Here is a 10,952-nt window from a genome sequence, read left to right on the forward strand (position 1 = left end):
CTCCTCACACTAGCAAAGGGAGTGGTCCCTCTGGACCCACTGCTTGAGGCTGCCTTCCCCTGCCCCCAGCACTATCTACTCGCTTCTGCAGTTTTTACTGTCCACATCATCCGAGAATCAGACACTCCCCCTCCCAAGAATGTGAAGGGGACTCAGAGGACCTCGCCTGCAGCACTGCGGGGATGGGCATGTCCACCAGATGCAAATATTGCCCTCCCTTCTCACCTCAGGGCTCCAGCCCCTCCTTCTCCAAAGCTCCATGCATAGACCTGTTTACAGAAGACAACTTTCACTAGGACTTTTTTTTCCATTTAGCTTTCTTTTTTTCCATTTAGCAATAATCAAGCCTTGGATAAATCTCACTGGCTATGATACTGCCACTGAACAAAGCTGGAGGGACTCAGCTTTCTACCCTCTCTGCTCTCCCTCCTTCATTTCTCAGGTGCCCACCCTCTTTTTCGACAAACCCCAACTGGAAAGACCTTGGTTGGTTCCTGCCCTCCCCACCCCCCACCCCGCCCCCTGTCTTCATTTCTTTGGCTTTGGCAGGACTGGAGTGGTCAGGCAGGCTCTAGCAGTGACCATGGCGTGGGACACACGAGGGGAGACGGCTCTCAGACGCCCCTCGTCTTAGGTCTTCTGAAGCAGTTTGTGGCCAGGATTCAGGTGAAACCCAGGGGGCCAAGGGTGAGACAAAGGCGGACAAGGGGGCAGAAAAGATGTGCAGGTGGGGAGGAGCACTGCCCTGAGATCCCGGCTGCGTTTCACGGTGGACACGCAGCATGCGGGGGGCTTCTGCTTTAGGCTGTGAGGAGACTCACACTTTGGAGTGGCCCACGGTTCCCACCCACAACCTGGCCCCCCCGAGTGTCAAGGTGCACCCCAAGCTCCTGGGTTCTGTTGTCCAGCCCCAGGTTGACACTCGGCACCTGCACAGCGTGGCCTTTCGTCTAAACCTGAAAGCAGAGGGGCAGCATCAGCGAGAGCAAGGAGGTAATCAAGGCATTTGAGAAGAAAGGTTTGTGTCTCCAGGCGGCCCACCGCTGGAGCTGCTGAGATCCCCTCGAGCCTTCTGGTTTTACCTGACTTACCTACTGCAACAGGGTGCCTTCATTTTCTTTCATGAGAACAAAGTTGTCATCACCTTCCTTTTCCTCAAAGTGAGGTACAGTCCACTGTAGACAAGTCCCCTTTAAGATAGTGCTAGGTGGGATCTCAAGGAAGACCCAGGCAAGAGGGTTAAGAAGCAAGTCGGAGAGCCACAGCCGTATCTGGTCCTGAGTCCAAATTGATGATGTTATCTCTCTCCCCCTCCCCTCAGCTAGCCCTTTGCAGATCTGGGCTACTAGCCTGATAATATCATACATACTCTTGTCCCAGAAAGGTCTGATTCTTTGATTATCTGCCCTTTGGGGACTGTCATTTTTGAAGTTGTCCATTGTCAGTTAGCACTGGTGGGACAGTCTAAGAGATGTCCCATGAATCCCCTGACTGGGTCCAGGCGTACTCTGCCCTACCTTCATTGTATCTATGTGTGTTCTATCTAAAGTCATGCTTCCTCCTGGCAACCAGGATCAATGACCTTGAACAGTACAGTGATGCCCTTTTTGGCTATTGGGCCCCTGGTATAGGAGCTTCCCTGATGGCTCAGCAGGTAAAGAATCTGCCTGCAATGCAGGAGACATAGGAGATGCTGGTTTGATCCCTGGGTCAGGAAGATCCCCTGGAGAAGGAAATGGCAATTCAGTCCACTATTCTTTTTTTTTTTTTTCAGTCCACTATTCTTGCTTGAGCAATCTCATGGACAGAGGGCTATGGTCCATGGGGTCACAAAGAGTCAGACACGACTGAACGGTTAGGCGTGCACGCACACCCCTACTGTGAGGAGCTTCAGGTGGCTAGGTTTAGTGGAAACATTACTGTGTTCCCTAGTGTAAGTTCTCCCTCTCTGGGAACCAGGACCTCTAACTGGCACAGCCTAAAGTTTGGGGGACAAGAAGGAAAAGTTGTGCAAATCTGAGAGTGAGATAGTCCACTTCTGCATGGATTCTGAGACCTGTAATTTCTAGGTATGGGGGACACAGTGCTATTCAAAGAAAGCATCCTGTCAAGGTCCAAACCCACAGGTGTTGTACCACTGCTGGCATCTTCTGAGCATTCCACAGGTTGCTCCAATGTTCTGCCAGACCGACTGCTTGTGGGTGCTGTGATACAAGTGTGTAAGAGTGATAAATCAGCTGATCAGCATCCCATGATTACCTCATACCATATATTTTATTTTATTTTTATTTATTTATTTTTTTGAATTAAATCAACAGCTTTATTGAAAGATAAAAGGCGAGATCCCCACTGCCCCCCACGGTCTTGGTGGCATTGGCCTCAGGTTCTGGGCATCCAGCTGTCCTGCAGCCGGAAAACCAAAAAAAAAAAAAAAAGGAATGAAAGCCCTAAATGTAATAGCTGAAAGTGTAAAAGTCTTAGCTGGCCCCACTATTGTACCTTCTTTGTGGAGGCTCTGTAGACAAGGAAGACAAGCTTGAATCCTGAGCACTCGCTGGTTCCAGGAAGGATGAATGACGGTCCCCTTCGGGGTGGAAGGAAGGGGTTCAGAGCAATCCTCCTGCCATCATGGCTTGGCTGGCTCTTCTATGCCACGCGCTTGGGGTGGGTCTTGCAGTAGGTGGGTCTTGCAGCAGGTAGGTCGAGCCCCCAGCGTGGTAGAAGCAGCTCAGCCTTGGTGAGGGGAGCCCGTGCTGCCTGGCATACACAGCAAGCTCACCTCTGGCCCACCGATGCTCTGCCTTTGCAAAGGCTGCGGTGCAGGCACTTGGGGTGGGCAGGAAGAGAGGCCCCGCCTGATGACCCGTTCTGTTTGCCTGGTTCAGAGCCTCCCAGGAAAGGATGCCCTGCAGCGTGTTTACCTAAGACCGGCAGTGTGCACACGTGATGCCCCCTCCCAGGGTCTGTCCATCTACTCTTCCCCCAGCCTGTTTGCTACCTATCCTGGTCTTGTTCAATCCAGGCTCCTGACCAAGTGGCCAAGACATTCATTATTTCCCAGGAGTCAGGGAATATCCACACCTCCGTCCATCTCTTCTTCTGGACCAAGTGTACTCTTCAAAGCTTTGCACATTGGATAGGACTTCCCTTCACTGATGGCTTAAAAAAATTATCTACATATATTTATAATATATACCTGTATATATTATCTATAATATATTTACTTAATTTATTGCCTGCATGCATTGCACTTAGTTCCCTGACCAGGGATCAAAACTGTGCCCCCTGCAGTGGAAGCACAGAGTACTAACCACTGGACCGCCAGGAAAGTCCCCATGGATGCTCTCTGGGGTCACCCTGAGGGGGCCATGAGTGGCCAAAGTCCACTTCCAACTCTCAACGGCGTATCACAGTGATCTTCTGTGAATCAGGCCTGTGTTCCGTCTTTATCTATCAGTTGGGCACAGGGAATCTGAGAAGCCACAAGAGGTTTGTGACCTAATATCCCCCTCCATCCTACCTGTCTGTGCCTTCCTCTCCATTCCTGACTCTTTGGGAAGCACCCCCTCACCTCTCTGGCCTCCAAATTTGCTTCACACCCTTGACAGGCCAGGCCAGCAGGCGTCTTCTATGCCTTGGAGGTAGAGCTGTCTTCCCAAGGCTCAGCATCCTCTAAGCAGTAATGCTATGATAATATCACCAGCAATAGCTCCCCCACTGCCAGGCAATGTGCTAACAAGGAAGGCCAGGACAAGCGGTAAAAGAATGAGGGGCCTAGGACACAAATGTTAAGAGGGTGTCTCAGTGTCCTCAAGTTTTGTGTCCTTAAATTTTGTGTCCCAGGGACCTCACTTGCTTTTCCCTAGTCCTAATCCTACTAATAATCTCTTAACATATATTCGCCCCTGTGGGTCCCGCAAGTAAAGATTATCATCCCCCCTTGATGGATAAGGTAACTGATTCAGAGGTTAATTTGCAAAAGTCACAATATTAGTACTGGCACAGCCATGTTCTTCTGATTTTAAAGCTTAAGCTCCTCATAAGCTATATTAGTCTATCTTAGCCTGACCTGAGCCCGAGAGGAAGCTCCCTGCTGGCGATCCTCTGGAAAGTTGTAATTCCCAGGCAGGCTGCAGGACCGTGATTCACACTGTGCATCTTCCGTAGGGGCAAAATCGATACCCATTTTCCGCAGGCCGTTAGAGGAAGGGGCAGATGGTGACTGCAGCCATGAAATTAAAAGACACTTGCTCCTTGGAAGAAAAGCTACGACCAACTTAGACAGCATATTAAAAAGCAGAGATGTTACTTTGCCGAGAAATGTCCGTCTAGTCAAGGCTATGGTTTTTCCAGTAGTCATGTATGGATGTGAGCATTGGACAGTAAAGAAAGATAAGCGCTGAAGAAATAATGCTTTTGAACTGTGGTGTGTTGGAGAAGGCTCCTGAGAGGTCCTTCAACTTGCAAGGAGAGCCAACCAGTCCATCCTAAAGGAAATCAGTTCTGAATATTCATTGGAAGGACTGATACTGAAGCTGAAACTCCAACACTTTGGCCACCTGATGCGACGACCTGATTCATTTGAAAAGACCCTGATGCTGGGAAAGATTGAGGGCAGGAGGAGAAGGGGACGGCAGAGGATGAGATGGTTGGATGGCATCACCGACTCGATAGACATGAGTTTAAGCAAGCTGCGGAGTTGGTGATGGACAGGGAAGCCTGGCGTGCTGCAGTGCAGGGGTCTCTAAGAGTCGGACACTACTGAGCGACTGAACTGAACTGAGGATGGAAGGGGCGCCTTCTTAAATATTTCCACTAGATGGCGCCCCAATACCGAACCACTGAGCTCCAGCAGCTGAGTGGGCAGCCGCCCCAGCCGGGAGACAACAGGGCTAGGCCCTCCCCTGTCCTCCTGCCAGTCTTCCCAGGACCTAGGGCTGCGGGTTCCCAACCCAGGCCTCAGCCTAGGCGTTCCTCTTGAGCGCTACTCACTAATTTAGGTCCCGCACCCTCCTCTGTTCTCTCCGATTTCTGAACCCGCCATCCCTTCTGCACTGCCCTCAGGGGAAGGACTCAGGGCACAGGGGAGAGAACCTTCCTGCTTTCCCCTAGAAACTGTCTCTTTGCTGTGTCCAGCACCTCCCATTGCTTCCACAGCACTGCCTTTTTCCTCTTTCCCTTCCCCGAATTACCCAGGCCCTACTCGTCACTCCCACCCTCTTAGCTTCTGCCAGTCTTCCAAGGCAGGGACCATTAGGGCCGATTCCACAGATTTGGTGATGCAAATACATGCAAATATATGCAAATCACCATGTAAAGGAGGCTTGCCACTGTGGTTCTAAGTGGCTGTCACAGCTTCTCTGACACCTGTTCTGAGAGACAGCTGCCCTGCCCCCTCCTGCTCAGGCATCTCTGTGCTATTTGCCCCCTTCTCCTTCAAGACTGGCTTCCAGCCCCTGTTCCTTTAGACACCCTGGATACAAAGGACCCTTTGGGGTCTTTTCTCCAAACCCCCTAGAGGGGGCAAGGAGGAAAGCACGTGTTGTTGGGCACAGGTTTTGGCATCTGAAAATTACATCATTTCCTGGCTGTGTGACCTTGGAAAAGAAGTGTAACTTCTCTGAGCCTTGGTTTCATCAGTAGAGTGGGAATAATGATGGTACTCACGTCAAAAGGCTGTTGTATGGGTTCCACACGATGCAAAATTTTAAATGCTTAGGACAGTGCCTTTGAACATATGAAGTGTGTCTGCTGTTAACATTATGAGTATCGCTGACCCTGCTGGTCATCGTCTCCTGCAGGCTCGGGCTAGGAAACAAGGCTGCAGATGGACACAGGTGCACAAGTGGACTCATCCGTGTGTGTGCACATGCACACACACACATGCACAGCTGACAGCCTCATGCACTGGCGGGACACATGCTCGGGTACACACACATTCAGAAGCATACACAGGAGGAGGCTGTGGGAGGTGGAGTCTGAGTCATCGAGACCAGAGCTGTGGGTGGTGCTTTTGTCCTGATTTCCAGGGCTCCATGCTCCATTTCGAACAAGGAAATGTATGGGGGAAGGCACAGCCACCCCTGAAACTGAAGGACCCATTGTGTGGGCCCCTCTCTTGCATCAGCCCCCTCCCCAGACCTGCTGTCATCCTGGTTCCTACCCGGTACTTCATCATCTGGGCTTTTCCTCCCCCTGACCTCACTCTCAGCGTCACTAAGTCCCCACAGGTGGGGCAGAGCGGGCCCACTGGGGCTGTGACGTCATAACACAGGCCCTGGGTGACATCATTGAACAGTGGGTGCGTACTCCCTGGAGCTTGCTTCTGTGCCTAGTGGGGAAGGAGATCTAGGGAAGGCGGCATATGGTGGGAGTTAAGAGCCCTTAATTGGGAAGGGAGTAGACTCAAGTTCAAGTGAGTTCTGGTTCTGTGTGACTTTTTATAGTTTCCTGAACCTCTCAGGTCTCAATTTCTTTATCAGTAGAATGAGCTCAGTTATACCTAACTCAGAGTGTTTGGGGGACTTTTCAGTAGGATAATGCACATAAACATGTCCTTCATTCAGGGCTGCCTGGACTGAATGTTCATATGTAGCCCTCATTCTGGATGATGCTTATTGAAAGTGAGAGGAGATCCTCTGGGCAACTCCACCCCCAGCAGTTTCATCTCATTCCCTGGGGCTGCCTCTCTTCCCACACCACTCAGTCCAGGATTGGAGAAAGTGGTACAAGGTACACGGGGTTTCAGAGGGCTGCCTCCTAGTTCCACTGGGTATCAACAAGCTCCTAGAGGACTGGGTATCAACAAGCAGCTGCATGTGACTCAGGAGACATGTTTGACCAACTTTTCTTCTCTGATGGGAGATGATTGGTCAGGATGGGACAGTTTTGAAAGTCCTTTCCTTGAAAGGTCTGCCATTTACTGTGTACCTACTGCATGCTAGGCTCCTGCCTGTTGCTGCTCCATGGGGGATCTCTTCACCTTTATAATAGCCCAATGTTATATCAGGGTCCCCCGTGTCAAAGACAGGAAGATAATGGGTGATTTGCCCAAGGATACAGGTAGGTAAACAGAGAAACTGGGATTCACACTGTCCCCCATTCCAGGCTTTCTACCTTACTACATACATCATTGGTTTTGATTGACTTGTGTGGACTCCAGGGACATGACATTAGGCAGGGGAGGGGTCTCTATTTCTCCAATCAGTCTCTCTCTCTTTTTTCGCCACAATGCGAGGCTTGTGGGATCTTAATCCCCCAACTAGGATGGAACCCAGGCCCACAGCAGTGAGAACAGAGTCCTAACTGCTTGACCGCCAGAGAATTCCCTCAGGTCAGTCCCTTGAGAGCCTTGTGGGCGATGGCAGAGCTGGTATGAGTGAGTTAATTTATCGAAAGTGCCCCCAGGAGTCATGCAGTTGGCTCCCAGCCAGTGGTTACATGATATCAGAGAAGGGACACAGGTGCTTGGGACACAGGTGCTTGGAGACAGGCAGAGGGTGTGAGCAGCCTAGACACCGGCGAAAGCCTCAGTCCTGTGCTGGCGGGTGGGTGGGTGGGGAGGGGAAACAGCAGATGGACAGGGTCAGGGTGGGGGCAGGGATGCTGAGTCTGCACTGAAGCTCAAGGTGACTCGGGATTCTGCCAGGAAGAGGAAAATGTGAAGGAGAGGAAAAGACAGGAGGGGAGGTGAGCTGTAGTGCAGGAGACACCAAGGCAGCCCCGGGGAAGGACGGTGGGGATGGGGAGATTGACAGAGAACGGTTAGGTGTGCAGGCTCTGGGGTCCACAACATAGGCTCTTAGCCAGTCCAATGGCAAGGACTGTCCTTTGGTTTTCTCAGCTGCAAACCAAGACACAAATAACACCTACCCTGGGAACCTCTAGTCCTCTACCGCTAGAACCTGAACTTCATCTTGGCCCAGCTGCCAGGCAGCCATCCACAAGCACATTAATCACCGTTGGGCCCAGGAATGGCAGCTTCCAAGGGCTCCTGGGGCTGGCTTTCCACCCCAGTCTAACCACACACTCCATTTTTTCCCCAAGTTAATGATCACCTTTTCCTCTGGCCTCAGGTCTTTAGGCTCCAAGAATACTCATTGGAAAGATGAAATGAAGAGTACATGTCAAGTGTCTGGTACTTTGTTCAATAATTACACCGTAGTTGATTTAATGTCTGCAAATATTTTTGGCACATCCAACTCGTGCTTAGTAAGACTCAGTCCCTACACTCATGATCTCACAGATCAGTGGGTGAAGAGTTCAAGGTGGTGATGAGTATAACCAAGGTAACATCAGGGGTGGTCCTAAACCAAGACCCAGAGAAAAAGGTGACCAGTGCTTGGAGGAAAAAAAATGTGTGTGGTTAGGCTGGGTGGGGGAGCCAGCCCCTAGGGCCTTCTGAAGCAGGCCCTTCCTGGTCCCAACAGTGATTAAGGTCCCTGTGGCTGGTTACTCAGCAGTCAGGCCGGAAGAGAAAGCCCGTAATTAACAAACTGGCACTCACACAACCACATGTCAGCACGCCCAAGCACTGGGATAGCTGTCTGTCAGTCGTAGCTGCTGCTGGAATTTTTTAGACAGCTGGGCTCAAGCCGGGAAATGAATATAAGTTACATTTCTATGCATCGTTGTTCATGGTGGTAAAAAAAAATTAATCAGTGACATAGCTGTGACACATACTCATTTAAGAGTCTACAGAGAAATGTTCATTTGTCAGAGGCAGCAAAGAAGAGATTATGTGTCAGCTGGGGAGGGGTGAAATATTTATACAATGGCTGGTAAACACCGGTGTGTAAGGGGGTCAATTGATTGTGTCAGTGGCCACATGACAAATCCATCATTGAGCAGCCATAGGCACTACCCCTATGCCCGGGGGCTTCATTCTGATGACAAATACACAACCTGTTACTGTTAATGTCCCCCACCGACCACCCACTCGGCCCTCCTTGCCGGCTGGGTGAACACAGACTGCTAGGAAGCAGAACTCCCATGGAAGCTGCCTACCCCCAACTTCATTAAGTTGAACTCCAAGTTGGTAAATTACTCCCCAAATGCCAAAACAGCTGCAAAAAACCATTTCTTTACGTGTGTGCTGTTTTTTTTTTTTAATTTCATGTTTCTGAATTTCAGAAGGCCTAGAAAATGATTGGCCTTGCTCCCTGCCTCCACCAAGGCGGTAGACCAGTACTCCCAATGCAGACCTCGCCCTGCTCCAGGCTCCATATCTTGTGTGCTGATTTGTCCAGCCAGCCCTGTGGCTGATTTGTCCTCCTTCCCAGTTTTCAAAGCTGAGGCCAAGACCCGATTTGTTCCCCAGCTGAAGTCAGAGGTTCCCATTCCCTTTCAGGCACAGCTGTCTTTCTGAGCATGGACCCTTCTTGCAACCTGCCATTGCCTAAGGGGACAGTAGTCCGGTTGAAGCACGTTAATACCCAGACAGAGGGCCCCAGCCTCTTGCCCCTCTCTATGGGCAGTCTACCTGAGACTGGCCATCGAGTTTCCCCGAAGGAGAAGCACATCATATCAGCAATGACCACGGCCAGTTTCTGAGCCTGATTGTGTGTCAGGGCCCATGTCAAGCACTGTACAGGAGTTATTTCTTTGAATCTTAACACAACCCTTGAGATAGGTCTGATTATTGGTTCAGATATATAGGCAAGGAAACCAAAATTCAGAGAAGTAGCTTGTCTAAGACCCAGAGCTGCAGAAATGGAGGCGGGATTCCAACTAGGCAGGACTCTGGAACACAGGTTTATCGGTTCTTGATCACCTGTCTGCCCATGTAGGAGCTATGGGTCTCACTGTTAATACCTGAAAAATCTTAATCCCTTCGCTGAAACAATTCAGATTCTATAAAATTAATCTATAACTCTAGAAGATGATAAACTTCTGGAGGCAGGGGGCCAGGTCCCAGACTGTTTACAGCATTCAGTCCAGAAAAAAAAACGTCTGATCCTTTTTTTTTTTTTTTTTTTAATTTATTTATCTTTGGCTATGCTGGGTCTTCGTTACTGCAAGGGGTTTTCTCTAGTTTCAGCAATGGGGACTACTCTCTAGTTGCAGTGGGTGGGCTTCTCATTGCTGTGACTTCTCCTGTTGCAGAGGTCGGCTCTAGGGCTCACAGACTTCAGCAGTTGAGGTTCCTGGACTCTAGAGCACAGGTTCTATAGTTGTGGTGCACCAGCTGAGTTGTTCCACAGCGTGTGGGATCAGCCTGGATCAGGGATTAAACCCCTGTCTCTTGCATCAACAGGTAGATTCTTTATCACTGAGCCACCAGGGAAGCCCCCAAACGTGGCTGATTCTAACTCTCATCCTAACTGGGGCAGGTAGAGTCACTCCTAATCCTCGAAGTGCCCCCCACCATCTCAACTCAGAAACATGCAGCTTGTCATCCCCCCAGGGACTAAGAAAGGCCCCCTCCTCTCCCCTGCACCCGCTCCCAGCCTCAAGCCTGTTACCAGTTGCTGTGATGCCCTTACTATTCCTGTAACGACATCCAACATCATCATTTGATTTGGGATGGGATGACACCCTGAGAAAACAGTTGCAGATGAAATTTCACACATATCTGTGAATGTGGAGATTACAGATAAGCACATTTGCAACTTGTTTTTACTTTTTAAAATGAGATTCCTCCCTTACAAAGTGGTACTCCTCCTTGGATTTCTCACTGCAAAACAGCTAATAATGATAATAGTAGTGATAGCGATAATAACATAGGTTGCATTTATTGAGTATTTATTATATGCTGAGTGTTTCATGTATTATTGGTATAATCCTCACAGCAATTCCATTTTATAGAGGAGAAAACAGAACCAGAGAAATGGTGTAATTTGCCCCAGGACACAAGATAGTAGGAGCTGGGAGTAGGACCCTACAGAGGACCGCCTGCAGAGCCCCAGGACTCACCCATTAAAGCCTGAGTTCACTCCCACTAAAGCACAGTA

The 10,952-nt window shown here is 49.9% G+C and overlaps 1 pseudogene; it reads right to left on the reverse strand.

Moving 5' to 3' along the window:
- Window positions 1-319: 319 nt before the first annotated feature.
- LOC136156581 (U4 spliceosomal RNA) lies at window positions 320-392 on the reverse strand (annotated as a pseudogene).
- Between the last annotated feature and the right edge of the window lie 10,560 nt (window positions 393-10,952).

The sequence above is a fragment of the Muntiacus reevesi genome, chromosome 1, assembly GCF_963930625.1.
Source record: "Muntiacus reevesi chromosome 1, mMunRee1.1, whole genome shotgun sequence".
NCBI classification, from domain to species: Eukaryota; Metazoa; Chordata; class Mammalia; order Artiodactyla; family Cervidae; genus Muntiacus; species Muntiacus reevesi.